The 12,583-nt window shown below is 37.1% G+C and overlaps 1 protein-coding gene across 12 annotated transcripts in view; it reads left to right on the top strand.

Annotated features, from left to right (window-relative positions):
* Positions 1-12,583, top strand: part of SOX5 (SRY-box transcription factor 5) — a 648,311-nt gene that overhangs the window by 409,413 nt on the left and 226,315 nt on the right. The window contains exon 1 of one of the 12 annotated variants that reach the window (XM_049822493.1): positions 11,885-12,075. The exons of the other annotated variants lie outside the window; for them this stretch is intronic. The gene's annotated coding sequence lies outside the window, so the exon portion shown is untranslated. Of the gene's footprint in view, positions 1-11,884; positions 12,076-12,583 lie in introns of those variants that run through there. 12 annotated transcript variants of the gene reach the window in all.

Here is a 12,583-nt window from a genome sequence, read left to right as displayed (position 1 = left end):
CTTTTTACTGTGTTTTGGACTACTTGAGAAAAGCCACATTCCCCTTAAAGCAATTCTTTCTCCCTTGTCTCTCTATTTTTACATTTTGAGTTTTTGTCTTGTGACCACCAGAAAGAAGGTATATGTATGAGCCATCTGGAAATCATAGCTGTTTGTGCTCAGGAAACTTGATGCATTTTACAAAAGCAGTGAAGTAAGTACTGATCTTAAGGGAGAGTGAAGACTAGGAATATAGTTACTTTGCTGCACACCACTGCTTTTTTTTTGGAGCTCTGCTGTGTTAGCTACAACTCCAGTGGTGAATACTTAGTGATTTCTTCCCATCTGTGCAGCTGAGAGAGGCTGGAGGTCAGTCTAGGGTACAGTGGAATAAAGGGGTGTGCTTTACTGCGAAAGGAAAACCAGTATGCAAGATAAGTTGGCAATGATAGATAAAATTTCCAGTTGATCAAGAGTGAATCTTCATGTAGTGAAGCCCTTTTCTTTCCGTTCTCCCTCCTGACACTTTTTGGTGGAAGGTTTTGAGCAAACTCCCCCTTCTTTGGAAGTGCAGAGTGCTACTGCAGTCAAAAAGTCTAAGTAATTGGTGGCAGATGACAGCTACTGCTGAACATCTCAACCTCATGCTTCAGTTAGGAATTCGGGTAGAATTTCACAGTATAAGGATATTATAGAAATCTTACAGAATTAACAGAATTTCAGGACCACATGGTTATAAACTACCATAGGTCCTGTAATAAAAAAAAAAATATAAAGTTTATATAGTGGTAGGAGGAGGATGGTCAGCTCATGAAAACAAGAATATTGTGAACAGGCGTGGTCCTTGGGCTGAAAATTAAAAGCACGTAAGAGTAGATATGACCAGACATGTCAGAACTCTTCTGAATTTTCTGCACGTGTTTCTGAGGGAAGCCTTTGAAGACTCCTGTAAATGCAGGATATTAGTATATATTATTTCCAAGAAAGAAGATGGAAATAAAAAAGAACAAAAAAGCTCTGAGGTTTTGTCAAAGCCAATGTGAATTAAGGGACAGTCCTTTAAAATGGATGGATGTGTTAGAAAACTGACTGGAGAACTTGCCCCCGGAATTGTGGTAGGAAATAGCTCTTCATCACTGGCAAAGGATCAGTTTGTTCCATTACAGTTCCGTTTTTCACTTCCAGATTTATCAGTTCTCTGTTGGGTACTCTTTTGAACTGTTTTGATAAATAATTGTACTTGTGAAGGTTAATGGAGTGTCAGTCCCTTATTTACTCTCAAGTCAAATGTGGTGCATACTAGTCAGAAGTGTGGCTCATGCTTCGTGACCAGCTGACCTTAACGCTTTAAAGTGTAGTTATAGTCAGATAAATGACTGTAAAAATGACATTAAAGGGTCCCATGTTTTCTGTCTTGCTGTGGCTTTAGAGGTCAAATTTAGTTGCATAAAAATACGATACTTTTATTAATTGCCTATAATGCTATAACTTAACCTGGGGTTTGAAAATAAAGCTGTGTCTTTTCTGCCTCATGTCATCTCTAGTAATAAACATTTTGCAAATGGTAGTTAACTGACTATTTTGTTGATGATATGTCTGCAAAGCAGAGTCCAGTTCCCTCTTTTGTAGGCAGTATTGACTCTTTACTGCTAATGGCAGTTAAAAAAATTTAGTCAATAAAGCAAACAGATAGATGTGATTCAGAAAATACATGGGGAGCAAATATGTTGAATAAAGATGACATTTTAAAGCCACTGTTCTGCTTATCCCCATACGTTGTAGGAGGTTCACTGGTTATAGAAGCAGAACACAAATGCTTCCATGTAAACTTCTACTAATCTGTGCCAATCTCAAATTAATTGCAACCCGTGCAGTCACAAGTATGGCTAGCAATTTCCAGACATGTTTGTTGCTGTCTATTTTCCAGTTTATTTTCATTAGTATCTTCACTGGATATTGTAAGAGAGTGTTTCATTTCATCTGTGCTTAAGCAAAAGAGTAAAACCTAAGACAAACTAGTTCTCCTGAGAAATTTTCACGGCTAATTCTGGTTGTGTTTAATTAAGTGTAGACTGTGCGTAAGCTGACCTCTCTGGTACTAAGACTCATTCTGTTACTTCCAAGGAAGAAAGTTCTACTTTTTATTTAAGTGAATAATAGCTGCGATGAAAATTAATAAACTTGCACACAAAGGCTTAAAATAAAATGTGTTCTGGAAGTGAGATTTCCAGAACAGTTTAGTCGTCTGAACCAAGTGATCCTGTTTTCACTGAAGATAACCTGTGGAGGTAGATGCAATTTGCTGATGGAGATCTTCTGAAAGTCTTGCTAATCGTTCAATATTCTGCCCAGCTTCTTTAGAGAATAAATATGTGCTGAAATCAGGAGAAGCAGGCTGATAATTAATGTCTTAATGGAAAAATGTTTACAAAAGGGTGTTGTTCAGACAGTCCTCAGAAGTTCTCCATTTAGTCAGTGAAAATATAACTGTGCATCCCCATTCTGATCTGTGGGCCTTCCTAATCCCAGATTTTCTCCTTTGAAGATGATGTTTTGGCTGATTGGGGTACCTGTGATGTATCATCTAATCTTTTTGCATTACCAGCTCCTTATGTGATAACAGTACCTTCATTTGTATAGGCTTGGGGTGAATTTGAACCTACAATGTAAAGACTTCTTTATTTTATGAATCTGATTCCTAAATAATCAGTGAAAACTGATGTCATGATGAAGTTGTGTAACAGCAGGTTGAAAGACAGGGTAGCTGGCAGAGTATATGTGTGCTCCTTCCAAACTTTTTTAATTTTTCTCTAGCGTAAGGCCTGGATGGAGGGAAGAAAGTACGTTACATTTCTATGAATGACACAAACGTGCTTCCTGATAAATATGTGATACTGGTGAAAGAAACAAAATTGTCATATTATAACTATTGTTAATACTAATAGCCGTGAACGTGACTGTGATGTACTACGTTAACTACTCAAGAAAGCAGTCAGTGGTCAGGTATATTGGACTTTGCAGCATAGTGTTGTGGTAACATCTTCTTTTGGCCCTCTATTTTTAAAAGTTTCTTTGAACCTTAAGTTATGAGACACTATGTAGTTTTTGAATAACAGAAATGTAATACCAAAATGTATTGAGAAGAGCTTTTATATAAATGTGTAAGTGCAACCTCCAGTACTGTCAAAGATACCATAAGGAACATCGGATGCCTATCAGATGGACTGGTCTTACGTGTCAGAAACTAGTTTTTGCCTGCTTTGTACCTTGTAAGTACAAATAAGCTGTCAGCATAATTCCTGTTTATAATGTCATTTGCATGGGATTTTCACTCTCACTTCACATAATTTAATTTATTCAGGCAATTTATTTTTCAAACATGTAGTCTCCACATACGTGCACATCTGAAGATTAAAAAACTTAAATTAAGAAATTTTATGTAACTCTTTTGAGTATGTTTAAATATGTATACTGTAAGTGTAGACACTCATAGACCAGAATAGAAGGGAGGAAGAAAATAAGGAAACCCTCCAAAATGTACTGTAATTTCTTTTAATGTGTGTGTATGTTTGTTTTTATATATATATATAAATAAAAAGATGAAGTGTGACTCTTGTAACCAAATACCCTGTCTTTGTGTTCACCCCCTGTCTGTGCTCAAGGTCTCTAGGTGCTCAATAGGAGCTTTTTAATTATTTTTCCCTGTTTGATGTTGCTAAGTATAATGAATGGATTGCAGAGAACTTTTTGTTAGAAACCTTCTGTACATCAGCTCACTGCTGGTAGGCACAGTGATACCTGGCTGGATCACATCCTGAGACTCACTCTTGATAAATTTAAGGTCAGAAAAAGACAGATTTTGTATAAACCATGCTCTATTAGTCAACCAATACTTCCTCGTCACAAAGTAGGCTTACATTCTTTCCAGCTAAAGTGGAGAAAATTGTGTCTTTCTTATTTGGGTTGGGCAATTCTGTGGGTTTTTCAGCATCACTTCATGATGACTGAAAACTACAGGGAATACTCAGAAATCAGTGATTCAAAGAGGAGCTTGGAGAAGAAAGGCTATTTCCAGCAAAAGTTATTCATCCTTTGCTGATGGTGGGTAGTTGGCTATGAGTGTATAAGAATATATGTTCTTTGGGTTTTTTGTTTGTTTGTGAACATGACATACAACAGTGCACAAAATTAATTGTTAAGGAAAATACATAGTGGACTTAATCAGCTACAGGAATATGAATTCTCTTAAAATATGGCATAAAAGAATGAGACTGAACTGCCTTAAAGCTAATAAAGATCATTTGTATTACTCAGAATAATTTAGGTAAGTGATGAGAAAGGGGAGGAAAATTAGCATTTCTGTACAGTTTGCTCACTGTGTAATTCTTAATCAGGAGTGTCACAACATCCCTTGATACCATCTTATCACAAAGGTCTCTTCATAGTAGGCAATGTATGCTACTGACTGCAGTTTAAAGGAACAGAAGAAAAAAACTCTGATCTGCAGAGTGAGAACAACTGTGAATCTGTCATAAATTAGAATTTATTGGGTTTTTTGCATCACTCAACCACGATCTAAATTGGGTCCTGTGTGCAGGGTCTATGTGCATTTTAAATCTTGTTTAAGACCTGCCTGAATGAGCTTCAGAATGGGACTTAAATGATAAAATGACATCATGCCGCTCCCCTGAGCAGAACATAATGTTACCATTTGAGGAGTACTAAGACCCAGAAGAGCGAACAGGGAATGGGTTCTCAGTAACCCTTGGATGCTGAATGTGCTCTGCCATTGCCTTACTTTGGAACCTGGCAAGTCAGTTCATGTAATTTCCTGATTTGCCCTATACGCAATAATCACAAAGGGATTTTGTGGGGATTAATGAACAAATTTTTAATAGCTCTAACACCTATTACATTTATGTACCAGTGTTATGGGGACTGACCTTTGTCATTAATTTTTATTAATTATTCTGATATATTTGGCATTCTCTGATCAAACACCATCGTCTGTTTGAAGTGCATATGATCCAAGTAAGATTGTTCTGTGGAACTGACTTTCTGTGAATGTCTTATTCTGTGTTGATAAACACAGAATATATATGTGTGTGTGTGTATATATATATAAAAAATTAGTATTTCCTGTGCAATCTTTCCTCCAAAGTTCAGAAAAGTACTTTGGTTCATACCAGAATTCCAAATTCTATCTCACTAAAATTGTGGAACAGTCGTTGATAGAAGGAAAATCAAGTTATAAAAGACATAAAGAGAAGAGCAGGTGAAATGAATTTTGGAGGGAAAATAAGTCTTTTAATAACTGCTAAAACGGATGAAAACAGTTACTGCTTGGAAAAATCCTATAAATTATTGTTTGTGTAGCCATTACTTAGGAAGTGTCAGAGAGTAAGTAGTAGACAGTAATTGGTGAAGTCTATAAAAAGCAGGTAAAAGAAGAGAGAACTTGGGTAAAAGCAGATCCATGAGTCCCATGTGCTAGATGATCTGGATTTCGAAAATAAATGAATGAGACAAACATATTTCAGAACCAAGAGCATTTGTTTTGAAAAATTCATGTTCTATCTGTGGCATCTTATGCTACAGTTAATTCCAGTGGAGACAACGGGGCTATTTCTCAAGTAGCTATTCCGTTTTAATAAAGTAAAGTAATGTTTTCTGGCCCTTCTAGAAAATGAGAACTTCCAGAAGATTGGTTTTGGAAAAAGAAATAAAGTGATACTAATTTCCATGGAAGCAAAGATGATTTTGACAGTTATCATCCTTTAAGTCTAGTTGTAATCTTTTGAAAAGCAAGAGAACAAACTATGGTACAAGTAGATAAACAGATGTGAAATGAGAAGGATCATGAACAATATACAACATACATAAAGCAGAACATGATTATTTTAAAAGTGTAGTAGATTTAGCCACACACTTACCCTTCATGTAGGATATGTGCAAGATTCCTGATATTAAATGTGTGGGCTAAGATCTTCAAAAGTATAAAGAATAAATAATTCCAAAAGAGTTGATTATTGGAAGTTGCATGGAATTCAGTCCATAAGCACGCATGCACTGCGAGGTGCTTCCTTCATACAGTATTTCATGCATCTCATTTGAGTGTTCCAGATAAAGTAAGTATAAAAAAAACCCAGAAATATAGTAATGCATTAACTTGTTGAGAGAATAGAATGATCTTGTACAATGTGATTTTATTTAGTAGAAAGAGGCAGATACACTGAATGTCAGAAAAAGATGGGTACCTCTTGAAAAGCCGCAATGGCAGAGATTGTCAGAGGAATTCCTTCAGTAGAAATGAGGAATTTCCTAGGGCAACATACACTGTACAGGTGTCCTTCGTTATGTTATCTCTTTGCTTACCCTGGCCTGTCAGAGCCTCCTAGTTATGTAGCAGCATCCGTCTCTTGCGTTATTCTGAGGTGGCTGGAAAAAACCGTGGACTGAAAGGAATGTGGTTATGGTAGTTTTTTGCCTGCTGTAAACTGCCTGGTTCTTGGTACAGGATTCATGGGACAGTGAGCGCCTGTAGCAACATTTTAGAAACATGGAGGAATAAACAGATTGTTTTATAAGTTTGAACAAGTGAATTACAATACACTCTTTAAAGTTGCCAGTGGTGCACCAGGGAGACTACAACCATAATACCAAAGAAATCAAAGGGAGACTGCGTGGCAGGAAATACTCCAGTGTAAAAGTACAGACTGATACAGCTGGATAAAGTAATCCAAACCACAGATAATCAATGGGAGTAAGGCACTTGGAAAACAGTAATGCTTAAAAAGATTTAGATGTGTTAAAACAAATTGGATACGAGCTTGTCATGTAGCAAGGCAGCAAAAAAGGCGGTAATGAGGTAATTGTCCTTCTCCTCATAACTTTGCTAAGATTACATGTGAAATAATGTGTTTGATTCTGGCCGCGTTAGAGAAGTCAGCAAATTGGAGGGATTTCAGATGCAAGCAACAAATTACTGAAGAGTTGTTGGAGCTGATTTGTGAGACAAGACTGAAAGAGGAGAGGCTAAACATGGGCCAGTAATAACAAAGTAAATATATGCTAACTGTCCAAAAAGATGTGGATGGTGCAAGCTCTAACAGGGAAGAGTAATAGTGCAGACTGCTGGAAGAAGCAGCTCTATAAGAAGAATTTTGGACTGAAAGGAAGCAAATACAAGGCAATGTTTCAGAGCAATGAGGGTTTTTTTTACTGTGTAGAATATCCATAGGGGGAGTGGGAAACCTCATTGTCGGAGACATTTTACTAGCCCAAATGAAACTGGGACCACACCAGAGGGCTGAGTGTGCTGTTTTGTTACACACCTGCTTTAGGTACTTGGCAGAATCACACTGCCGTAAGATAAACATGAGCACAGGCCCTTATGGGTGCAGGATATTTTCTTTTCTTTTGTTCCCCAGTTTGGAGGGTTGTTCTCTCCAGACAAGATATCCTCCAAATCGTCCTCAACAAAGAGGGCACATTTTTGATCAAATCGTACGTGGCTTGTCTTTCCTCTCAGCCGACCAGACAAAGGCATGAGGTGAGTATGTCTGCCTGGTATGATTTTTTGTAGGCTACCAGAGAACAGGTGAGGTGATCTTGCATCCCTTTCCCATCTGAAAACTGTGGTGAGTTGTAGTGTGAAAGCTAGGTAGCTGGGAACAGCCCTGGAGCCATTGCTAGCCTATGGCATTCCTTTTATTGTATCACTAAATTCTGCTCAGATGGTTCCTCTTCCATCCTTTCAAGGAGTTAGCACAGACAATGGGTTTGTTTCATAGTAAGAAAGCTGGTGATGAAACTGTTTCTGACACTCAATGTAGGTTTTATTATGCTTACAAAACCAGAGTTGTTGTATATGGTTAGTAAGCTTGTATTTTTACAAAGATAATAGTTTTATACCACATAATTTCCAAACTATTAGAAGGATTTAATGTATGCTGAAGACTCTACCAAGCTGTTTCGATAAGTAGTCTTATTTTTTGTTTAGCAAGGTCTTAAGGGTGATCTTTAGTCCCCCAGGGAAGAGATCATAAAAGTCTTAAAAGTGCTTTTGCAGAGTTTTATTTATTATTTTTAAGCATGAAGATTACTAGCATGAAGATAACAAGGCTGTTATAGTACAACATGTTCTTTGTTTTTGCAGGTTATAGCTAACATATTAGGAGTTCTCAAAATGCCAGTTTTGTTTGTTAAGTATTTTGAGAGCAAATAGATGTAATCCTATATTACAGTCTTAAAATGAGTTTTGCTGGAGGAAGAGGCAGTAGGAGAGATCTGGTCTGAGGATGGGTGTCAGGAATTATGTCACTAACTACATTTACCCAATACAAAGCAGTTGTTACTATTTCACTACATGTAATACCTATATTCTGTAGAAAGATTTGCAATTACTTTTATTTAGGGGGGAACACTTCATTGCAATGAATGGGACAAAGAGGTGGGCTAAAAATAAAACCAAAATCCATAGCACAAAAGAAAATAATGTAAAAAAACCCCTTAGACATCCAATGTAAGAGGTTCTAAAATATCACTCACAACATTTTCTCATATATTTTTTTATTACAAACACATCCACAGTTTGCATGTAATTCTTTGATTTGTAATAAGTCAAGTTGAAATGGTGTGATAAACAGTAAGAAATACTAAACTTGTTCTGTATGTTTGGGGATGGGCTGGAATGCAGAACTGCCAGAGGAGAAGAAATATTTGTCTTAAAGCACTGGTTATCAGATTGTGCTCTGTACTGTAGATAGTCTGATAACGGTCTGTTGAAGAAGCACAGAGAGTCAGCCAGTCGCACTGTGCTGGTTCCATCTCTTTATTTTCAGGGACCTATAATGAAATCTGTGGGAATTAAATGAATATATATTATTGTGCATTTTCAGAAATCCCACTAGGCACCTCCTTATATCTTTAGATACTTTAAATCTTTGAAAAATCTGCTCCTATGTTCTGTAAATCACAGAGGATAAAGTTAGAAATCAATGCAAAATGGATTGTAAGTTATTCCTTTTGTGTGAGTGCAACTGAACAGTTTCTTAAAACTCATTTCCAAACCTTGGAAATACTTGAAATTTTCTTTTGCTCATGCAGTTATGGCAGCAGTCTGAGTATCAGGGTATTTGGAAAAAATCAAAGTACATTTCAGTGTTACTCTCTGATACTGTGGGGTGGCGCTTGATATATGAGACAGTTCCCAATTTCTAGTTTCAGATGATTGGGCTGTAGTGCACCACAGAGAAATGTAAGAGCTGAGTATTTATTGCATCAATAAAAATGAAAATACAACCACTATGAGGCTTTTGTCCAATAATCTTCAGGCTTTTTACATCAATTATAGAAAATGCCCTAAGCGGCAGGAAATATTTATTTTTGTCTCAGTTTTACATACGGAACACAAAGGTAGAAGAAGGGAAAGTGTCTGATGTAGCAGAGTTCATAGAGCAGATGGTCTTCTCTTTGAGCTTCAAATCATTTTCAAAAAGGTTCATAGATGTCAAACACTGGAAATACCTGTTAGTCTTCCCATTGAAACCTCTGCCAGTATATCTTCTGCTTCATCAAAAAGAGGTCATTAATTAGATACAGCACTTGACATCAAGTAAATACAACCTGAAGGACAAGAGATAGTAATGCTTGCCAAAAAAAAAAAATCCAGTACCAAGCAAAGTATTAACATTTTAGAGAGAGAGTTAGATGTGATCAGGATTCTCTGATAATGGGTAATACTTCCAAAATATGAATCATGGAGACCCCAATACATCATTTCAGCAAAACCAAGACAATATTTGACTTGAATGTATTTCACTTGAGTGTAGCATGATCATACATGGTAAAAAGAAAAAAAAAAGTGCATCTCTATTTACTGTGTTTATTTCACCTAATTCAGGTAAAATTCTTCTGCCATGATGACCTCTTCAGCTGACTCTTCAGATCCATTCATCAACTTCTTCACTCTCCATTACATTTCATTTCTTTGTAATCATTAAAATGACAGTCCTAGAAAAAAAAAAATTGTGTACGAATAGCTTTTGGTTTGTGTGGATCTAGTTGCAGAACCATAGCCTGTGGATATATATCTTTATAGGTTTCTTTCCGTAACACTCTTCAACATCTCTTTTATCCCTCCTTGGATTATGCGTTATTGTCGGTTCTTGCTTCCTAATAGTGTATTTATCCTCTTCCACTTTTTTTTCCCCCTCTATGCCCTTTTACATAGTCTACCTTTTTCTCACTGTCTCCTCCACTGTTTCTTTTAAATCTCCTTGGGATCATTCCTTTCTATTACTGATGAACAACTTTGCTCCATGAAGGAAACCTATAGACAAAAGACCTGTCTAAATGTAAGATAGAAGCAAAGAAATTCTGAAGCGTAAAAAAACGGTGTCTGTTGGGAAGCCTTGTGGAATATGTATTTCATCTTCCTGAAGGTGCCAAGTTGACAGCCACCATAAACCATACAGCTTTGTGGTAATATCTGCCCTACAGCCCCTATGACATAGAATGTAGAAGGAGAGAATTTTTCAAATCACTTAAGTGATTTGAAGGTAGGATTCCCATTGAAAGTTGATGGCACTTATGCTCCTAAAGTAAGTTAATTATATTAATTAAGGCAAAGATTGTAAGCGGAAGGTTAAGAAAAAATGAAAGATCATTCTTGCTTCGTGAATATTGTGTATGTGTATTGTTTCTTTTAAACCTTAAAAAATATTGGAAATGTCAAGTTTGGTTTTCCTTGTAATTGCTGGTGGACCTCCTGTGGGCATTGGCAGTGTTTTTATAGCTTTCAGATTTTCACTTGAAGTAGCTATGCTGTTGAATCTTAAACATATTCATTCCCTAAAAGTTTATTAGGTAAAGTAAATAAAAATAAGTAGCAAACAGTATTAAACTCCTTAAGAATCATTTGTCTTCAGAAGTGTGAAGTATTCTGGGTTTTGATTGTGTCATACTGTTACCAGCTTCCTTGGTCACTATGGAGACTATAAAATATATAGGCCTACATGTGTAATGTAGAAAGCAGAGCAAAAAATTTGCTTTCGTCTCTTCTTTATACATTCTAAAAGAGCAAAGTATGGCAAAATTCCAGCTTTGAAAAGAGAACTTGTTAGGTTGCGTTTAGGATCACAGGCTTCTTAAAATCAGACAATATCAGTGCTAGTTTTAAAGGCACAAGTATTTTATTCCAGGTGTTTTTGGCTGCAAAGCCAGAAGCTCGATTCTCTTAATAATTATTTTTTTTTTGCTGCAGATGCAACCTCCTTGCATACCATATGGTGGTAATTAACAGTTTCAGACTTAGCTCTCAGTTTTCTTCTGGTTTGATTATTGGTTGGTTTGGGACAAAATTTTAATGTCACAGAAACAGAGTTTTCTGTCTGAGTTTAATTGCAGATAGGAATAATGTGCATCTCTAGATGAGGAAGGAGAAGATGAGATCTAAGATGAGCAGGAAGAGATATGTCGGAAATCTCCCCAGGTACAACCTGTTTGTTTCATTAAGTGTTTCACCATCCCTCTGTAGAACTGAAATAGGCCTCGATTGGACCCTGGAAATGGAGAGAGACAATTTGAAAGATACAGTTGGAACGAATAGTTTCTTTTAACTGCAAAATGTTTGTGCTTTTTATGAGAGCAAGGGTAACATTGTGTAATCTTTAAAAAAAGATAATTGCTCAGTGAGGGTAAGTCCATTGTCCAGTGACATGACTTTTCCTGTCAATCACAAAGGTGACAAGGGGGCTAGATTAAGTAAAGCTTGCCCAAGATTAACAAAGGAAGATTATTGACCTCATCCTGAAAGGGCAGAAGCCTGTTTTATCATTAAACCTTGGAAGAGGTATTTCCTCCATAGGTGGAAAGCTGTTTGGCAATACAGAGACAACTTTCTTGTAAATGAACAGGTCTTCCTGTGGATTCTAGCTTGGAACAGAAGCAGAAGAGGCGAAACGTGGGGCAGTCCTCTTTTTTGTTGCTGTTGTTGGCGGGGAAAGAAGGGCCTAGTGTTTGATCCGGCAGGATCTGTGTCCTTGTCTGCCTTTCCGAAGTGGGAAAAGCAAGAAGCAGCAGCATCAGGTGTTGGTGAGTACAATCCCAGCTCAGAGTTCCATGAAATGTTGTGCCAGCACACATTAGCAGAGCAATTCGCAATGCAAATGAACAATAGAGCCCCATCCACGAAGCAGCTGCTAACTGCATAAAACTGTTACCAGGATTAACAGTGCCAGAGGCTGGAATGTAATCAAACTTGAACAGGTGAAATTGTTACGCAGCTGAGACAGACTGTTCTCTGGTAAAGGAGTGTCTGTTTTCCACTGTTTTGGTGACAGAGAGGTAGGTCTTGTGTGTGGCTTGATGGACTTCATTTTGGCGTGTCAGTAGTAGATATTTAGGTTCTTTAATACCACTCCTTACAGTGTTGTTGGTTTTCTCTGGGGTAACTGCAAAAAGTCCTGTGAATTTGTCCTTTCAGAAAAGGAACCTACTAAATCTCACCTGTTGGGAGGGAACTTCTTTCTCAGGGGATTAATTTTAAACTGTTGCTGACATATCTTTCTTGCCGTTAAGGATTTCTCTGAGTGTTTTCGGG

Source organism: Accipiter gentilis, chromosome 18 (genome assembly GCF_929443795.1).
Source record: "Accipiter gentilis chromosome 18, bAccGen1.1, whole genome shotgun sequence".
In the NCBI taxonomy this organism is placed as follows: Eukaryota; Metazoa; Chordata; class Aves; order Accipitriformes; family Accipitridae; genus Astur; species Astur gentilis.
Note: the sequence above shows the minus strand (reverse complement) of the source record. Positions and strands in the feature narration are given on the sequence as shown.